Genomic DNA, 9,390 nt, shown 5'->3' on the forward strand with positions numbered 1-9,390 from the left:
ATACAGCAAAAAAAGTAAAAATTGTAAAATAACTGTTTTCTATTTGAATATATTGTAAAGTGTAATTTATTCTTGTGATCCAAGCTAAATTTTCAGAATCACTACAGTGTTACATAATCCTTCAGAAATCATTCTAATATGCTGATTTGCTGTTCAAGAAACATTTATTGTTATTATTATTATTATTATCAATATTTAAAACAGTAATTTTTTTCAGGATTCTTTGATGACTGGAAAGATCCAAAGATCAGCATTTATCTATCTGAAATAAAAAGTTTTGTAACATTATACATAATACCATTCAAAAGCTTGGAGTCAGTATAAATTAATACTTTTATTTAGCAAGGTTGCTTTAAATTGATTGAAATTGATGCTAAAGACATTTATAATGTTACAAATGCTGTTCTTTTGAACTTTTTATTCAACAAAGAAACATAAAAAAATCTGCTTAGCTGTTTTTAACATAATAGTAATAATAAATGTTTTTTGAGCAGCAAATCAGAATATTATAATGATTTCTGAAGGAACATGTGACTGGAGTAATGATGCTAAAAATTCAGCTTTGAAATCACAGGATTAAATTACATTCTAAAATATATTCAAATAGAAAACAGTTATTTGAAATATTAAAAATAATGCTGTTTTTACTGTACTTAAGATCAAATAAATGCAGATTTGGTGAGCAAAAGAGACTTCTTTAAAAGACATTAAAAATCCTACTGTTCAAAAACTTTTGACTGGTACTTTATGTGCAGTAATAAATTCAGTTTTATCTCCATTCGTTGGCCAATTTAACTCATCTTCTTCACTTATGGATGAATTTATCAAACTGATCTGGTTTGGGGACACTTTTAAACTTTGCAATTTACTAGGGAAGACAGAAAGTAAACACAGGCACACTTACTGCAGAGGAAAGGGATATCAGTACGCCTTACATAACTTGACAGGCCACGGCACTGCAGCAAGAACATGCTGCAGGTCCATAATTTTATAAATCCGATTTCTGTCACCACAAGAAAAGAGATTAAGGTTTACAGATTACAGAGAGTTACTGAGTATGTGGTGTTGACAGCAGATTGGCTCATTGGCTCCCTCTAGTGGTTAGTCTCTCCGAATGTTTACATGATGTGCAATACTTGGGATTTTTGTGCATTTTAATATGTAAAGTGCATGTAAATAACATGTCTATGTTGTTTTGAACAAAAACACCACTTCAGATCTGGAAGAAATTTCAAATCTGCATTTGGAATCATAATGAATCAACAGCAGTGAAATGAAACCATGGCAAAAGCCGTTCCACAATTCTGCTGTGAGTAGTTTTTGTGGCCATTTTGATCCTGATAGCGTGGCTCAGGATTTGGATTCTAGTCCAAAATCAGCATGAGCAACTTGACTGCAAGATGAGCCAGATAATGCATGCGGCCAAACGCCTCCTTATGCATTCTCTCTCACTCTCCTTTTCTCTGATTCAATTTGCTGTTTGTTTAAAAATGCACTGTAAAGCGTGTAAATTTCCTTGTTACCTTAAACGGCTATTTTCTTATCTGATCCTTGAAATTACTTACATTGGTGCAACCTAATTTAATCTGGGAAATCGTAAACCTATCACAACCTAAGAAGGAGAACAAGAAATTACATTCTGCTTAAAGAAACTAAAGCATATAGTTATTAGGATATATATATACTACTTTTAAGGTTTCAAATAAGTTTTTGGAGAATAAAATTAAAAAATTTGGTTGAAATAATATTACATTGTCATTTAGTGTAACACAATATTTAGGTAAAAAAAGCAAACAACATGCTTATTCTCTTGTACATATATACATATATATATATATATATATATATATATATATATATATATATATATATATATATATATATTGTGTTTTAAATAAGTAAAAAAAAATCTTTCTGACAAATGGGCAAAACCTAGGGTGGTGGCTCATTTAAAAAAATTAAAATTACAAATAATTAGTATTTGGGGTGAACGTAATTAATCTTCTAATATCCTACTGTTCAACAGACTTGTGCACAATTCAGAATTGAATTGAGAATGACTCCTAAATTCCAATTCAATTCTTGAATTTGAATTGAATTTGAATTGATGTCAAAAACAGGATCTAGAATTACAATTCGAATTTGGATTAAAGGAAGCAGAATTGCAATTCAATACAAATTCAAAGAAATTCATATACATAAGTGAAGTGTTTAACAATGAAGCTTTACAATATATATCAGATATGATTTCATTACATATTCTATAAATGATATTAGTTTGAACTACTTGTACAGATTACATTGTGTTATTTGATTACTTTGAAATGAAAATAACATTTTGAACAAAACTAATCAAACATTGAGGGAGTAATTTATTTCAAGAATTTGATCATTATCTATATGTTGGAACAAAATGTATGCAGGGTTGAGGAGTGACTATTTATGTGTAATGTGAGATTCAACACATTCTTTCTGTTGTATGACTGTGTGGAATGTCTTTGAATTGCCATGAATTTAATTCCACTTCCTGTCATTCCAACTCCAATTCAAATTCAACTTCCTGTGGGGCGGAGTCAATTCAATTCAAATTCCAACTCATGAATTGAATGGCGGCCAATTCTGAAATTCTGAATTGTGCACAAGCCTGCTGTTCAAAAACTTTTGACTGGTACTTTATGTGCAGTAATAAAGTAAGTTTTATCTCCATTTGTTGGCCAATTTAATAACTCATCTTCTTCACTTATAGATGAATTTATCAAACTGATCTGGTTTGGGGACACTTTTAAACTTTGCAATTTACTAGGGAAGACAGAAAGTAAACACAGGCACACTTACTGCAGAGGAAAGGGATATCAGTACGCCTTACATAACTTGACAGGCCACGGCACTGCAGCAAGAATGTCATAAATTGATTTTTGTTGTAGTGGGTCTTCTAAATAATAAATATATTCATATAAATAATAAATATATTCATATTAATAATAGTTAATATTATCACATATTTATTTATTAAATATTTAAGTTCTTTATTTTTATTAATATAAAATAATAAAAGTTATTAAAATGTCTAAATAAAAATGCATAAATTACCAAGAAAAAATTATTTTCATTGGTATTTCATCGGCCTTATTTAATTTTTACAAAACCTAGGATAGTGGCAAATTTAAAAAATGTCAAATTACAACTAATTAGTATTTGGGGTGAAAGTAATAAATCTTCTAATATGCCATAAATTGATTTTTGTTGTAAATATGCCTGACAAGATTGTTACACTAAATGACAATTTAGTGAGTGTCTTCTGTAAGTTAGGGAAAATCGTATATATTTATTTTTTGCTCATAAAAACAAAAACAAAAATGCAATTAAATCAAACAGAAAACATTTTATTATATATATATATATATATATATATATATATATATATATATATATATATATATATATATAAATATTTTACATTTTAATCACATGATTTTCCTAGCAGTTAAGCATTTTTCTCCTTCAAATTCTCATTACTGTATTGCAAAACACAGTGATATGGTATTGAAATTGTAAATGTTAGTATTTGTTGCTCTGCCTTTGATTTGTGCTTAAATACAGTAAATATTTGCTGTATTATTAGAGTAATAAGAATCACTATAAATACTCAAGTTAAACAATTACAATATAGGAAAACGTGCTTAATTGTTATCAAAATAGTAGTAATTATGTATCAACCTAGCAAATTTGACTACTTTTCTCTTCATTCGGAATATGCAAATATTTACTACAATATAGTACATCTGTATTCAACCCTTTTGTTTCTCTCCACCATTCTTGGTTTAGCACGTTCCCCTTGCAGTTGTATTCTAATCGATATGTTTTTTCTGCCTTGTATGTGCCTCTGTGTGAGAGAGGGAGAGAAAGCGTGAGTGTGAATGTATGTATTGATATTTCAGGTAAATTGCATCGCTTTCTTACAACCCACTGAATTTTCCGAGACAGGTTGATGCTCATCAGAGACTGTAATACGTGTTCTTGTTGCATTAATGTTGGAGGCTACGCGCCTCGACACATCAGGCTTTATAGACAGACAAAAGGATAGACAATGCATAGCTGTTTCCTCTAATCATGGCGTTTAAAACGCAGACACTGGTCTATCGGCATGCTTGTCTGTCACTGTAATGCTAGTCACTATTGGCTTAATGCTGGGAATAGAAGGTCTTTTGCAGACTGGCTGTGCACTATATATCATGCATTAGAAAACAGATTGTTCTGTCTGTTAAAGCTACATATTCAGAGCTGTTGTGAAATCCAGTGTCTGCACAGTTGAATTTTATATTCATGCACAAAGTAGCTACATTGTCTGGCAACAGTAAACAGCCTACAGTTAGACTGTATTACTGTACTAATTGGTAAAATAATATTTACTTGAAGCCTTTATATAATGCATTATCAAAGTATTTGAATTAATTATGCAATTTAAATGACTCAGATTGAAGATGCAATATGTGACCCTGAGCCACAAAACCTGTCAGTAGCACGGGTTTGTAGCAATAGCCAAAAATCATTAGGATATTAAGTAAAGATCATGTCCCATGAAGGTATTTTATAAAATTCCTGTCGTAAATACATCAAAACTTAGTTTTTGATTATTAATATGCATTGCTAAGAACTTCATTTTGACAACTTTAAAGGTGTTTTTCTCAAAATTTAGATTTTTTGCACCCTCACCCTTTTTTAATCGTTGTATCTCTGCCAAATATTGTCCTATCCTAACAAACCATACATCAATGGGACACTTATTTATTTAGCTTTCGTGATGATGTATAAATCTCAATTTCAGAAAATTATGACTGGTTTTGTGGTCCAGGGTCATATATGTACAGAATTAAAACAATGCATCAAATACATTGTATATAAGGTTTTTCATAAAGTACATTGTAATGCATTATATCTTGCCGTAAATAATTGTAGCTGCAGTTAAAATGCATTATAATACTTGGAGATTTTATGCTTCATCTGAAATTGTTTGTTTTGTAATGCATTATACTTCATAATAATGAATAGATAAATATTATAATGTATCATAACTGTGGTTACAAATATATATAAGATCCAACAATGCATTTTAAGGTGCATTACAATGCATAATTAATGCATTAAAAGTGATTTTAAGATAGATTCTACATAAAGGACTTAAGTGAAGTTGTTAATTAACATTTCTGCCATTGTTATTAAATTAATAAAAGTTATTAAAATTAATAAAAAGTTATTTATTAAATATTTATTTTATTTCTAACATTAATTAATAATTTACATTGATATTTTTGGTAACACTTTACAATAAGGTTCATTAGTTAACATGAGCTAAGAATGAACAATACTTCTACAGCACTTAATAATCTTAGTTAATGTTAAGTTATTTAAATGTCTAAATAACAATGCATAAATTACCATAAATAAATGTGTTTGGGTTAAAGACGAAAAAGGGTTTAAGCATAAAATCAATAAGTGTAATACTGCTTTAAATTGTTGTTTTTCCCCAAAAATATTTAAAAGTTTTCTGTTTAATTTAATTGCATTTTTGTTATCGTTTTTATGAGCAAAAAATAAATATCATACATTTTTCCCTAATTTACAGAAGCCACCCACTAAAATGTCATTCAGTGTAACATTCTTGTTTACAACAAAAATCAATTTATGACATATTAAAAGACAAATTACTTTCACCCTTAATACTAATTAGTTGTAATTCTACATTTTTAAAATTTGCTACTATCCTAGGTTTTGCCCATTTGTCAGTAACAAATTTTTACTCATTTAAAACAATAAAATTTAACATTCTTCCGTATTCTTTCATATTTTTTAACATGTACAAGTCAGAATGAGCATGTTTTTGAATTTTTACATAAATATTATTACACTGAATGACAATGTAACACTATTTCAGCCAAATTTTGACATTTTATTAAAACTTATTTGAAACCTTAAAAGTAGACACTTTACTTACAATTAATGTGCTTTCTATGGACATAAAGTCACTTTTGTAAATTTCTTTTTGACGTGGACATCTTAATGTCTTTGACCCATTTGCATTGTATTTTTTTATACAATATTGCTGTTTCACCATTTTCATAGAATCAATTTTATATGAATGCATGAGTAGTTTATGTTGGGTTTTAATCGATTCTGTCCATATTTGCATGTTCAATCAGGGTGGTTTTATTTCAGTTACACTTGCATGAATGATCTAGACATTGTTGGCCTTTCTTAAATCTTTCTTTGTCTTTGCAGACTATAACAGGGGCATGACAGCATCATGTGGACACGAGACAGAGAATGGAAGGTTGCAGCCAATTCTGGGTTCGGTTAATGAGAGGTAGGTGGTCTGTCAGAGAGGAGGAGGCGCCATCATGGCCTTTAGCGTTTGGCAAAAAATCCTCATGTTTATTCATGTGAGCTTCTCGTGGAGCCCAAAGGAATAGGTGTATTGCACCATAATGAAACCAAGCTACAGGCACGCACGATATGCTCGAGTAGAACTTTAATTGCATTTGGCTTCCACTAATTTATCATTTCTAGATGAGCTTTTAGTTTTTCTGTCCCTGTGTAATCATTCTCGAGTTGGCTTTTGTACGTTTTTTTAATTGTCTGATGTTTGGATCAACCGAAACGACTCTTTGTTGTGGTTAAATTATTGCATTGTTTCATGGCAACAAGCTACAACCGTTACTCGCTATTCATAGTCATGATGTGAGTTAGGTTGACTTCCAGAGGTAATGTAAACATTGATTCATGAGGTGAGATTTGAAATTCAAATTTTTAGGCGATGAGACACAGGGCTGTAAATATATATTGGAATAACCAGGTCTGCACGTGTGCGACGGTCTATAGCAAGAGTCTGTGATAATAGGATTCATGTAGATGATGGGGTTTGTATGAGCTTTGCTCGGTGGGGGTTGGTCCTCTTTGGATGAATCCGATGTCTTTGGCATCGTCTTGGAATCTCTTCGGTGCTGTGGGACAGCGGGACAGCTGTTACCAATGACCAGAGGAAAAACATTGATTCCTTTTCTTTCTGTCGGGATTTTGTCTGAGAAGGGATGGGAGGTTGCCAAAATCACTTTTAATTGGCTGAAGGTGGATGCAAAGATTTCTTTGTCTAGGCTAATAATGGAGGCAATAGAACAATGCTCAGTGTAATCATCTCTGATAATTTCCCAAAATGTATTTCTTCTAGGGCTGTAACGTCCCAGTCGATTAGTCGATTAATTGGTCGATAAGGTCTGGTTCGACCAAAATTCTGATTGGTCGATTTTTTGCCGCGCTCATTTCATCAGGTGGAAAGCACTAATTGCTAATGGGGGTGTTTTCAGAGCACCCCTGTTTTACAGGTAACAGTCTGTTTTCAGAACACCCCCATTGTTTTCACTTTTTTTGGATTAGCCCAACCCACTGGAGAAGAGAGACAGATAAGTAGGCTTTAGAAGGTTTGATGCTGAATATTATTTATTTAATAATAAGCTAGTGGACTCAGCGTTCGTAATGACCGTAGAATCCCCCAGACAAACCCAGACCACGCTGGATTTTAAGCCTCCTTTATCATCCAAACGGAAAAATAATATCACGGAAGGAATTGTTAACTTTATTGCTCAGGATATGAGGCCCATTGCTGTTGTGGAGGGCCAAGGTTTTAAGAACTTGTTAAAAGTTTTGGAACCTGGATATACAGTGCCAGCTTTAAGTCTATTCGTGTCTCAGCCGTGAAGCTGAGCTCTTATGTTCAGCCTCGCTCTGTGCGAGCTGCGCAGAGCGGCTGAAATGATAGTGTCTGACAGTTATACTTATAACATATGACAAAAATAATTTTCTAAATTATGTTGCACATTCCTCAAAAGTTCTTGTGATATCACTAGTTGACAACATAGTACTGTTTTCAGAAATCACAGGCTATTATATTGCGCAGGTGCACGTGATGCACCGCTGTCAGAGACGACAGGCTCGTGTGTCACTCATTTCAGTGCAAAATAATTAGGTCAAAAACGATTTAATATACTGCAAATAGCCTATTAGTTTTTTATGTTTATTTATAATTAATTTAGGCAGACGACAAGGCTACCAAGTACTGAGCACAGTGCGTATCTAATTAATGTAATGTACGTTTTTTTTTTCTCCACAACGTCATTTTTAGTCGAAAGTTTCAGGACTTCAGTCGACCAAGATTTTCTTTGGTTGATTACAGCCCTAATTTCTTCCTTATATGGCAAAATAATGTGTGTGTGTGTGTGTGTATATATATTCATACCCCTGTTTTTTTTTTTATTAGAAATGACACAGACGTCGTACAAGAGGCATCATTGTGGAAAAAATTATTACTCATCTTTTATTTACATTTGAACAAAAAGTGGCATGTCCAAAATTATTCATACCCTTCTCAATAATCAATAGAAAAGCCTTTATTGGCTATTACAACAATCAAACGCTTCCTATAATTGCTGACCAGCTTTTTGCATGTCTCCACTGGTATTTTTGCCCATTCATCTTTAGCGATGAGTTTCAACTCTTTCAGGTTGGAGGGTCTCCTTACCATCACCCTGATCTTTAGCTCCCTCCACAGATTCTCAATTGGATTTAAGTCAGGACTCTGGCTGGGACACTGCAAAACGTTAATGTTTTTATCTGCTAACCATTTCTTCACCACTTTTACTGTGTGTTTTGGGTTGTTGTCGTGCTGAAGTGTCCACTGGTGCCCAAGGCCAAGTTTCTCTGCAGACTGCCTGATGTTGTTGTTGTTGAGAATTTTGATGTATTGCTCCTTTTTCATGGTGCCGTTTACTGTGATTAGGTTCCCTGGTCCACTGGCTAAAAAACACCCCCAAAACATTAGGGGTTTGACAGTGGGGACTGTATGTGACCCTGGACCACAAAACCAGTTATAAGGGCCAATTTTTGGAAATTGAGTTTTATACATCATCTGGAAGCTGAATACATAAGCTTTCCATTGATGTATGGTTTGTTAGGATATGACAATATTTGGCAAATCTGGAATCTGAGGGTGCACAAAAATCAGAATAGTGAGAAAATCACCTTTAAAGTTGTCCAAATGAAGTTCGTAGCCATGTATGTCTAATTAAAAATTAAGTTTTGAGATATCTGTGGTAGGAAACTTACAAAACACATACACACACATAAAATATACAGTTTCAATAATTACTGAAAGGACTAGTGGAAATGCATTATTCTGTATTTTCCTCATTTAATTCAATTGTTTCTTGTCATTGCAAATTGTATTACCAGTATAACAATTTGAGTTGAATTGAAATGCACATGTATAATATTAAATTATTACCTCTTTGAGTAAAGGGAAAGGCGTATATCGATTTGATTAAATGCAGTTGTGAATGAAAG

This window comes from Garra rufa, chromosome 14 (assembly GCF_049309525.1).
Source record: "Garra rufa chromosome 14, GarRuf1.0, whole genome shotgun sequence".
In the NCBI taxonomy this organism is placed as follows: Eukaryota; Metazoa; Chordata; class Actinopteri; order Cypriniformes; family Cyprinidae; genus Garra; species Garra rufa.